Here is a 12349-nt window from a genome sequence, read left to right as displayed (position 1 = left end):
ACCGCCATTGGTCGGCCCCCTGGAGTCGGCGGCCATTCCTCCTCCATGGCTCCTCCCTCCGTCGGCTCCACCGTAGGTCGACGTCATGGCTGTGGCCTGGGTCCTGCTGTGGTCCTCTTGCTCCGGGTCCCTCCTGTCTCCTCCCTGGCTCCTCCCTCCTTCGTCGCCCCCTGGTCTCTGTCTGCCGGCCTCCTCCCGGATATCCGTCATCCTCCGGAACCTCCTCCCAAGTTCCCACCCACGCCTCCCTTTGTTGTTGCTACGGTGCGAGGACGCACCTTCCGGGAGGGGGCATTATGTCAGGATTATGGACTTATCTGTGTGTGTGTTTTTGCCCCTGTGACCCAGTTTCTTCCTCATGTTGATTGTGTTAATTTGATTCCAGGTGTGTCTCGTTCCTCCCCAATTATACTGCCTTTTAAAAGCCCTAGTCCTTTCAGTTCTTGTTTGTAGGGTCTACTTGTTGAATGTCCTCCTTGTTTTCGGTTTTCCTGTGGATTAATAAAGACTGTTATTTAAGTTCTCCTTGTTTCCTCGTTCCTTGCTCCCCGAGTGACTTGTGACAGTATGAATATATGGTATAATATATTGGGTAGTATAAATAATTAAGTCAAAGCAAGAAACCAGACACACGGTGGCCCTGAAAGTATTTAGACATTTAAGCCACACTTAATATATGTGAATGTCACTGCATTAGATGAAATATGAAACCAAGTGGGCTTTATTCAAAACAACAGCAAAACCATACTTTTTGAAAATGGATTTCATAAATTAAGTTTGCTGTATGGAAGTATAAAACAATAACCTAAATATACTGTTTAAAATTAAGCTGTTTAATTGTGACATAATTACAAAAGGTCTAAAAGGTTATTATTAGTATTTTTTTTTTACATGCATAAAACATATAAATACAGAGAGAGAGGGAGCTAAAATCAATAAATAACAGATAAAATAAACAGAGATTTAAGAAAAATCTAAGAAAAATCAATCCCAGCATGAAAAGACCAGGACAAAAACTGATTTATAAAAAGGTACAGGTTTGTAATGACTTATCAGTCAGAGCCAGAGGAGTCTATTACACCCAGACTGTATATCAAGTGCCTTTTCATTTTCTGCTACACATGGTGTATCAGAGGCCATGGCCTCCACGGCCTGGGTTTCATTTCAAGGTTAATAAACCTTTACCAGACAGACACTGGTGTTTCAACGTGATTCTGGCGCACTGGCGTAGTCACATGCAGGTGAAAAATATCTCAAAACAAGAGTGCAAATTTCATCAAACGAGAGTTCTTCAGAAACGTTTAAGGGGAAAAGATATGTCTACCATTTGAGTATGACTTAAATGATTCTGGTTCAATCAAGTGAGTCATTTGCTTCACCTGCCTGCCAAGTGTAATATCTACCTGTGAATGAACGAGGTAGAACACGTGACAGCAATACAGTGTGGGAATGCGCTAAACTGCCAAGCGCAGACTCGATTGATTTGTCTGTATTTGTTTTTTCTCTGTGGAGTAACGGCGCACATCAGTGTTTGTCGCTTTATCTCTGGTGAATTACAGCGGCGCCGCAGTATAACATAAAGCTTACTGTATAACATTTACTATTTTATTTAACTATATGTGAATTGGTAGTAAACAATAAATAATAATAATAACACAGTAATAAAATACACTCTTCCATAAGAAAAAAACAAATCTAAATTGCTTCTTAAATTTTAAATGTTTCCATCACGTTTTAGAAAATCAACATTAAAATGTCATGATATTTTCAGGTTTTCCATGACTGTAGTAAAGGAACATTTCCTGATTATGTGGCATGTCATATTCAAGGTCTGCTGTATAATATGCCTGGGTATCAAGTTCAATACTATTTAGGCACTGACCAAATTGCCTCGATACCATCGAGTATCGAAAAATGTCTTGTCATTAGGTACCAAATTTCGATACCTAAGGGGTTAATCTCATCAAAGTCAGTGAGTCAATAAGCATGCAACATGCTTTATGTGCCTAAATCAGTGATTGGCCCTGGTGAGGCATCAAGGAAAACGCACATTACGTGACCATTCATTCACACTGTAGCATCATGCTACATAAGACAATTTATAAAATACTAAACTCACTTTAAACCACCATCGAGTGTTTGTAATAACTTCTGATTGCGATCTAATGAGGGTTTTGGTCATATAATGTTGCAGAAGTATGTTATTTGTAGCCTTTTATATCAAGCTAATCGCTACACCTGCTTAGCATGTATAGTGTAAACACACTGTAATGTTATAAAAATAGGCACAATCTAGTACTGTAGTGTTACTACAGTAAATCCATGGTAAATGATGGCGATTTGTAGATTGAAAAGATTCCTGACTGTATCATTGCACACAGTGTGCAAACAGTCTCCTGTTTGTCAGCACTGTTTCCTCTGGATTTAAACTAATTTAAATCACAGAGTCATTTGTGTTCTTCGCTGAATTCAAGCACTTCACTCTGGATCAGACAGCACTGTTTAGTGTCGTGTGACCGAGACTCATCAGCAAGTAATGCATCTGCTCTAGTGAGCTTGCGCTGCCGTTTTGAACTCTGAGCTCCATGTGGCACAGTTCAAATGTTTCGTTCCGCTTTTGGCGCATAAACATTATATCAAATATATTTTATCCCTTAACCCAACCCCTGCCCCTAAACTTACCCATCACAGAAAAATGTACAGGACACTATTATAAATATATATTATTTAAAAACATATTTTGGCTGATTATAAGCCTTTTTAACTAGTGAGGACCAGTCAAATGTCATTGGTTGTCAAAGTATTTCACAATATAAATGAGAATATTTGGTTTTCACAAATATAGTTAAACACACACACACACACACACACACACACACACACACACAATATTGCATCTCTCCGCCCTCTACAAATCCATAATTTTAGACTGTGCCTGAAGGTCACTGTTGGGGAATCGATAAGTCTTGCTGTGTGAGTAGCTCCCTATCAAAGCTACTGTTAGGTTTTTTTGTTTGTTCATATGTTTAGGCCATTTGGAGTGTGGTGAGGGTGTGTTGATAAGCCCACTATCCCTATCTCCAGGATACCTGGACACTTATACACATACTAGACTGCAGTATTCATTATTTCTTCTTCTTATTTTTTTTTGGCAGTACCCTGCTTGAGCTTGGTGACCAAAACGTTTGTGGTCCTGTCAGCCTTGGGTGTGTATAGTGACATTATGGGCGATAAAAAAAAAAAAAAATTGCTCAGCTGATTAAATATTTTGTAGTATCTGAAGGCCAAGGGGAAAAATATAAGACATGAACATAAAAACAAGAACAATAATAGCCAATACTGCAAAACTTGAGAAGTGAAATAAACGCCTCTAAAACCAATAAAGTGCTTCAGCACCATGGACAGCTACAGTTTTTTTTTTGTTTTACCACCTCACTAACCTGCACCTGACAATGGTGCAGTCATACATATTGCCAAATGTTTATTTAAACCTTTCATTTGCCGTACATTTTGGACCCTGGCTGCAACTGTGCTATTGTAAATGTACCTCCACAAATTCATTAATACACATCCATTTCACCACCGATGCTAATTTATATATTTGCATATTTCTATTCAGCATGATTGCCAACTTTTTGAATCACTGAATATCCTCTTGATCCAGCAGGGGCACAGCAATCTAAAACCCCGCTCTCAGCATCAGAAAGAGCCAGTACTGTGCTGCAGCCAGCGGGACAGAGCCAAAGACACAGGAAGTGGCATTATCCACAATAAAGTGAGTGGTGCAGATTTTCACTGTACCACAGGATTAATTGTTTAAATCATCACCCTGATCGACAGGATTAACAGCATGGGTAGTTGGCTACAACCAAGCCAGTTATAGCTTCAAACAAGACCACACTGGATAATGACCACTCGCCGCAGCCAACAAGCTCATAGAGTTCTCAGCTACCAAATGACTGATCCTATTCAGAGGACATACAGACCACTGGCACCAACACAGTTGGATGACATCAGTTCAGCTTACATCCACTGGCACAAACTGTGATGTTTGATTACAGCGTCTAGTGTTTTAATGGATTGCCAAACTTGATAACTGATGCCTGTTTGTTTGTGAAAAATAAATAAATAAAAAATAAAACCTTAAAAAAAAACACAGAGAATGGACATTAATGGCTGTTGAAATGCAGAGGTGATTTGTGTTGTCACTGTATTAAAAAATAAAAAAAATCTAGTTTTCTCGCTACTGAAGGTGATGATGGACCTCTCAAGGCGGGCCTGCCTCAATTGTAATTTGGGCATGGGTGTCGGAACCATTGTATATAACAAAAACACTTTTTAAAACCAAAGATATTGGACCCCTTCACTTCTACCATCTCTAATTCAGCTCATATGTCTGTTCACTTTTCAGAGTTAGTCAAAATCCATTCCACTTGAGTAATGCCCTAATAAATTAAACTCCATTCCGTGTTTTAGCTACAGCCTTGACTTCCTTGCTGCTGCTTCCTCAAATCCATTCCACTTGGCTCATTCGGAGTGCATATAAATTAAACTCCATTCCGTGTTTTCACTACTTGTGACTGCTGCATCCCAGTGACACAGCAAGGTAAACAAAGCATCTTAGCATCTCTGCTGCTCAGGTGGGTCTGGCTGTGGGCTCACATACTGTCACTAAACAAGCTGCTATTAAGTGAATGTCCATCATTTGTTTGCATGCTGCTTTTAAAGGCATCATGCAGTCTTTGTTGCAGCATTGAATTACAGTTACACTTACACTATGCTGTTATAACGCAGTTATCTGACATTTTTGCTAGGCTAGCTAGCTAGCTACATTACATCAATCATTCAGTGGTAGCAGCTCTTTGAATCCTGGTCAATGAGAGAAGCTAGTTTTGTACTAGTGCTGTGTTGATATTAAAGCCAATGTGCTGCTGTATGGTTATCCTCACTGACTGGCAACACTGAAACCCATTATAGAATGATAGGAGATAATAGATGATAGAACAAAGTTGCTATGATAATTTTTGGGAAACCTTGCCAGATATGTGGTAACCGTTTCAGGCTATAAAATGAATTGTTTAATTAAAAGGCACCAGAATACAGGAAATGGCAGCTACGCCAGTAAAATTTTTCTGGGGAAGGACCCACCCACCCACTTTTTTTTTTTTTTTCTGCTTCCGATGCCCATGGATTTGGGACTGTATCACAAAATAGACATGCTCAATGCTCAGTGTAAATCAGGTCTAGAAAAAAAATAATAAACTAAAATTTAAAAGTACATTAATTAATGTATGTTTCCCCTCAGAATTAGTTTAATTTCTGTCACTCTATCATAGTGTTGTATTTGAGTTTGTGAATAAACTATTATATCAGAAGCTGACAGACCACAGAGAACTAACAGCACAGTGGTAATAGAAAACAAATGATTGCCACAAACGTCTCATGAGGCATGTGGGCCAGCACTTCGCACTCTGTGAGTCACACCCCGATTCCCACCTCTCAACTACATCTTTCATATTATGCATATGTCTGTACCTTCAAAACGTCAGCACAAACTGAGGTCAGATGACATACAGTACACACTACTGGCGATTATTTACTCTTGACCAATTACCTGTGTTGACTGGAGGTTAATAACATAAACTGACCTCTGAACACATTTGGCATGACCTGCTGACATGCTGAAACCTCAGCATTCCTTCATTGATCATAGATTATTTTGATGGACGGATGTGCTGCACACACAATTTCTTTCATCTGAACGTCCTATAACACAACAGATAAAATGGCTTAATAAAATATCTGAACAAACCTATATTATTATATTATATTATATTATATTATATTATATTATATTATATTATATTATATTATATTATATTATATTATATTATATTATATTATATTATATTATATTATATTATATTATATTATATTATATTATATTATATTATATTATATTATATTATATTATATTATATTATATTATATTATATTATATTATATTATATTATATTATATTATATTATATTATATTATATTATATTTTCTTATGTTACTTGGTTGTTTGATTTTCAGTTTTTTTTTTTTTTCAAATTTATTTATTTATCTTCTCTTACTTTAGGGTTAAATTATAATTTTTTTTAAATGATTAATAGTGCCTCTGCAAATGTACAGATGCTGTTTTTCTAAAAGTGATTACTAATTGATTACATTTATTTGACAACTGGGCATCTCAGGCAAATTGAATTTGAGTCAACCTCAGATTCAATACAATTATCAGGATAGCATAATACAACTAATAAGGCTCTTGCTAATTTAGCAATTTACCTCTAATGAAAACCTAATCAGCAACAAAAGCAGACTATCGTTATCAATAACAAAGTGATCCTAAAGGGACACTTCAGGTCAATGTTTGTGGCAAAATGCAGTGCTAAACAATTTGAGGAGGGAAAACAAAAAAAGAAAGAAAGGAATAAAATAAAACTTTAGGCCTGAGTACCTTTGCAGGCACGAGGCTATGTTAGCTATATTTAGAAGACGACGCAAAGTGTGTTGAATGCAATTCCCCCTGTTTACACTTTCTCTATCCCCCGATTTCCAGCTTTACTTTTGTGTCTTATCCGCCCGTCCCTGAGAAACCTATTACTGGCCTTCCCTTAGACGCCTGCAGCAAACAATAGCAGAATGCATTCAGTTCAAGTCATGTGAATGTGAGTAAACAGATCATGAGAAACCAGGAAGAGGTTTTAGCATAAGGCTGCTAATTCTGAGAAATACTTAGCACTGCAAAGCATTCCTCAGCTAATGGCCATCAGCACGTTCTTTGCAGCCCAATTTTATGTACCACCTTTTATTACGCCTCTGTGTTTAATGGATAATGTCATACACCTCTCCTTCTAGCAGCTGTTTCTAAAGTGTGTTTTTGCAATACTGCCACTAACAGCAAAATGTTTATAAGATGTTTCAGACCTAGATCTCGCCAGCTGTTTGCCATAATCATAAATTGCTTGATACATTTCACTGTGCCAGCACCCACGGTTTCTATCTTCTATCTCTCTAATATGCATTTGGAAGAACAGGCTTATTCCAAATGACTTTTATGTTTATGTAAGTATAAGTCAAAAAGGTGGTAAACAAACAGCATTTTTTTAAATAATAATAATAATAATAATCATCAATCATCATCATCATCATCATAATTATTAGTGATATACAACATATTCATTCATTCATTCATTTATTCATAGAGTACATTTGACTGAAAAACTGCCTAGTCTTCTGCCTAGGAAATTTTGTTTTATGTAGAAATGTCATTTATTTATTTATTTGTTTGTTTAAATAAAAAAAAAGAACATTCATTCATTCAAGTCCAAAAAGGTCTTCATTTTCTTCAAGTAAAATATAAAATAGATGTTATTAATTATAGGATGAAATACGACCAGGGAATGTTCTTGTCAGCGATCAAGAGATTCACCCAGACTGATTCCGTCAATCTTCCATCCCCTTGATGTTTTTCCAGCATACACAAATGGTTGCTCTCTATTAACAGAACAAAATGCACATCTCACATGCACACACTCCCACATAAATAAACATGACCTCCCACACACCACTACAGTGTGGATCAGAAAGCAGCTCTTATCTTCTTATGACCCTAGCACACATTTAACCTTGATGATAGGAGCAGATACCGTAACGTTTCTGTCAGGATGTTAGCTGGCGGCACTGATGCATCCTGGGAGATGATGTACAATGTGCCAAAGCCTGTGCTTCTTGGCTTCTGATGGCGGATGATGAAGAGCCCGAGGTGCTACACGCTAATGTGTGCTAGTAATTGCTAACGAGGGAGATCGGGCCGTGATTTATTTTCCAGTAATAAGCATCCATCTTTGCTATCTGCTCCTTACATTTAGCTTGAATTTCATCACCTTGAACTCCTGCAAACAAAAACATTATTTCCCCGTCGTCTCTCACTCAATCCTGTCTCTATGATTTAACAATCAAACATTGAGATGTAAAGTGGCTGCCACAACGTCCGTGGAGGGAGGGAAGAAAAAAAAATTCCAAATTGTGCCGTGACAAAAAATAAACTTTAATGAATTCCCTGGCGCCCATGTACAGCGGTGCATCTGAGCCACTGTTAGCGTTGCATTTGTTTGCTAATCTCTGCCAGTGAGCTTTCAGAGGTACACGTGAAGACAAATTACAGGATCCGCTCATGTATAGAGACTCGTTCCACTAATGTACGTGACCCTCAATTCGACAACAAAAACACAAGGCCATTATTCCCAGATGTACCACACCCCCTTCTACAACACGACTTAAGAGGACATCTAATAAATACCTCTAAAATCAAATGTTTTTGCAGCAAGCGGCGGTTGACGTGGATGTGTTTGAATAAAGGTCACATTTAATAATAGACGATCATTAAACTCTGCATGGTCTAAAGCGTGTGAGTTACTCATCCTGCTCTAAGCAAGATGGCCGAATTCTGTTATTATTTTTGAGAAAAAAATTAATTTAATAAAGAATGAAAAAAGAGATAAAGGGGAGAAAGCATGCTTCATTTCCCAGTTGCCTGGATTTATTGCTTAATAGCACTAATGAAGCTAACATGGTAATTAATGCAATCAGGCACAGGGGTTTTAAAGTTGCCCCTCCCTGCCACTTTCAGAACAATAACAAATAATGGGAGCCATTTTACTTGCTTGTCTTATTCTGGCATGAACATGTGCAGATGGGAAATGCAGAGTCGTAGAGGGAGGACAGGAAGTGATATTTCAGGTGAAATTGGTTAGCTGAGGATAGCTGAACATCCCATGACACAGCACCAGGTGTCTGCCAAATGATCACTCTTACACAAATTACTCCTAGCACTGGCAAGACCATTCAGATGAACATTTCAAAAATTGTCAGGTGAGGCATCAGATGAGAAATGGGTTTACTTAATTTCTATTAATTGATCACAATGATTACAGGGAATCCTAACCCTAACTGTGCACAACATATTGTGGTGTGTGTGGTACCTTTTTTAGTTTTCGTTTTTAATAAAATGGTTGGGCCAGCTAATAAGCATGTGTGTCTACAGCACAAAAATGCAACAAATCATTTATCAAGCGATGCAAAAGAAAAATACAATTTTGTTTAATGTTTTTTAAATCTATATTTACTCAACTTGGAGATGTGACTCATGCAGAATTAGACTAGGGCCTTTTAATAAGTACATAAGGATCGATTTATTGTCTAAATGCTGGGCTTCTCATTAGTGCGCCCTACCTGATGATTTATGATTAGAAAACCTAAACCATGTCTCTTTTTCTAACCCTCATGCCCCATGCTCTCCTTATATTCGTCATCTCATTTCACTCCTCACATAGCTTATCAGATAAGAAATTTGCACATTACGGTTGCCAGGTTGAGTGTAATGGTGCATAAAGCGGCAAAGGCCTCTTTCTATTTAGATAGCACATATGCGCTTGAGCCCTGCACTGTCACACACAGTGAATGCTGACATAAAACACAGACAATTAAACAGCAAAGCATAGGGCCATCGATCGGTCACTGTAGAAACTTCTTTGGATTCATTAGAGCTTCTTAAAAGACAATTACCCCTGCAGTGGCCCTCCTATGGCATAGATTAGGGCCACAGTAAACGGTCATGATCCCTTTATGATCAAGGACTGAGCCTGGGAACCGAGTCTCTGGGTGCTTTAATGAGATTACCATGCTTACAATTACGTAATTCAGCCCAAAACATTTAACATAAAGATTTAATACAAAATGTTGTAAATAAATGTAGCCTTCTGTTTTCATTCTTATACTTTATTACCATAGATTTCATCATAACATTTCAACCAAAATAAATAAATGCATGCATAATGCATAAATAAATACATACATATGGTTTTACATTTTGTCTATATAAATTTGAACTAGAAGGACACCGTCTAGAACACCGGACACAGGAACTGTCAAGTTAATATATGTATTTTTAAAACTGCATCTTGAGAGCCCTTTTTTGTTCCATTCACAATTCTCATGAAGTAGAGTTCTACGACCCATAATGCCCTGCTTTTAGCACTATACATTGAGACTTTGCACTTCAAGTTCATGTTTTGCCTAGTGTAATGATTCACAATAGCAAGGAAGCCAGCGACTCATCTGAGAGAGAACTTTTCAGAAGTACTTTGCTTCCAAAGGCATTCTGCCTTTTGCTCCACTGGCTCAAAGATGAGCGTGATTTCAAGTGGAAAAAGACAAAGATACGGGGCTGCTGCACTGTTTACAGTGGGTATTAGGGCGTAAAAGAAGCTAAAGAATTAGGCAGAAGGGGATGAGTGGATGGGGATCTATTCATTTTTCAAGGCGTTTTAACTTCTATGGGTGAACAATTGAAAAAGAGGGGGAGAACGCAGCACACGCCAACCGAGGGCAACTTATCACTGGCTTTTTATTCCATGCATACCTGTCGAACAGCTGTGGATAACATTAATATTTATAGAAACCAAAGACCAAGGAGGATTTACCATACTTTTAAAATCCATTTTCCCCACTTAATGCCCTTATCAGGCTCCCACTTCCCTCTTTCTTTCAGAAGCATTTATATCAGTCACTTACTGCTGTACTGAACCGAAAGGTTTGGATGCTGGTAGCTGAAGGAGAACAAGGGAGCAAACAGATACCCTCCTTTTTGTATTCCCTTTCAAACGAAAAAAAAACACAGGTCAATTCCAAGTTTTCAAATGCATTCGACAGGGGTGTTCAAAGGGGTCCACGGCCCCTGGGGGTCCACAGCAGTACTGCAGGTGGTCCGTCAATTATTGATTAATCTCAAACTATTAAAATATATCTACACAAACACACACACTTCAACCACAACTAAAAGTTAGAAAATGTCAAGTTTAGCTAAATATTTCATTATCCATCCACTTTATAAATATATGACTCTGTGCATCAATATTAAGTATTTAATAGTTTTTCAATGTACCATCATAAAGTATGTGCATACATTAATATGGTACTGTAAGAATCCAATAATATGCCAGGCTTATGTGTGCAAGTCAGCACTGTGTTTAAGTACAGAGTAGGGGTGTGACGAGTTGAAAAGCTCTTGCGATATCGCCATGACGAGTGTGAGTGTGAAATTAAATAAGATGCCACCGCTATGTTTAATTTACATCACATTTCTCCACTGTCGGTTAGGCTTTTTTTTTTTTTGAAATAAAAAACATTTATTCCGTTGGATAACGGTCGCTTCAGTTGTAAATTGAAAGATTCTGCTCTGCTCATCCAGCACAAGCTGCAGAGCTGCACACAGTGCAGCAGGAGTCAGTTCACTGATCACGTGACGAGAGTAAGGTGAGATGACAGACAAGACCAGGGCGGAGGATTCGTTGCACAATGTCTGACAAATGTCTCGTCTTGTAGAATGTGCTTAGCACTGCCGCTCCCTATACATAGAGTATGCACGATCCCGAATTCTAAAACGGAAGTAAAATGCGAGTGTGCACTCTAAAGCGATTTAAATTCCCCACATTTTGAGAACATTGTTGTCTTTTACTGCATATGATAATTCATACAACAACAACAACAATAATAATACTTTGTTATTATGTATTATTATTTCATACAGTTTACTTGACAGTTACTACTGGAAATGCAAATCTATATCCAATATTACATAGCTGTAAAAGCTTTTGTTTCACATTTGCAATGCTCTGTTGCCCACAACACATACTACTGGTTATTTCACAAGGTATTCCTGGGATGATCAAAAATGCATTCAGTGAACATGCAAATAAGGCCATGACCATAAAACAATGTGATCAATTAAAAGAGCAATTAAAAGAGCAGAGACACAGTCATGCTTGCCATAAACAAATGCCAGACACAGAGAGAAGGAAGTGTAGAGAGGGAAAGAGAAGATATATCAATTGCAATCTGCATGGCAGTTGCCAGTATTGATGTAGTTTGTCAAACAGGCAGGCTAGTTGAACAGTGCAGAAAAGTAATTGACTTCAGTCCTGCCGCAGTAAGTAGGATAATAATGAAATGCAGTCCACTAATTGACATACCATACCTTTCCGGTTCAACCCGCCACACACCTTCTCAACCTTTCATGTCGTGTGATCCTTTTAAAATATTCATACAATACCATTCAAAAGTTTGAGGTCAGTGATGTTTTTGTAACATAATTTTTATATGCTCACCAAGGCAGCATGCATTTGTTAAAGATACAATAAAACTGTAATATTGTGAATTATTATTACAATTTAAAATAATTTTATTTTAATGACTATATACATATATATATATATATATATATATATATATATATATATATATA

General features: G+C 37.6%; 1 protein-coding gene across 1 annotated transcript in view; it reads right to left on the bottom strand.

Annotated features, from left to right (window-relative positions):
* Positions 1-12349, bottom strand: part of ctnna2 (catenin (cadherin-associated protein), alpha 2) — a 462098-nt gene that overhangs the window by 283613 nt on the left and 166136 nt on the right. The window lies entirely within an intron of this gene.

This window comes from Sinocyclocheilus anshuiensis, unplaced genomic scaffold, assembly GCF_001515605.1.
Source record: "Sinocyclocheilus anshuiensis isolate Anshui unplaced genomic scaffold, SAMN03320099.WGS_v1.1 scaffold322, whole genome shotgun sequence".
Classification (NCBI taxonomy): domain Eukaryota; kingdom Metazoa; phylum Chordata; class Actinopteri; order Cypriniformes; family Cyprinidae; genus Sinocyclocheilus; species Sinocyclocheilus anshuiensis.
This window is presented reverse-complemented; position numbering and strand designations above follow the sequence as displayed.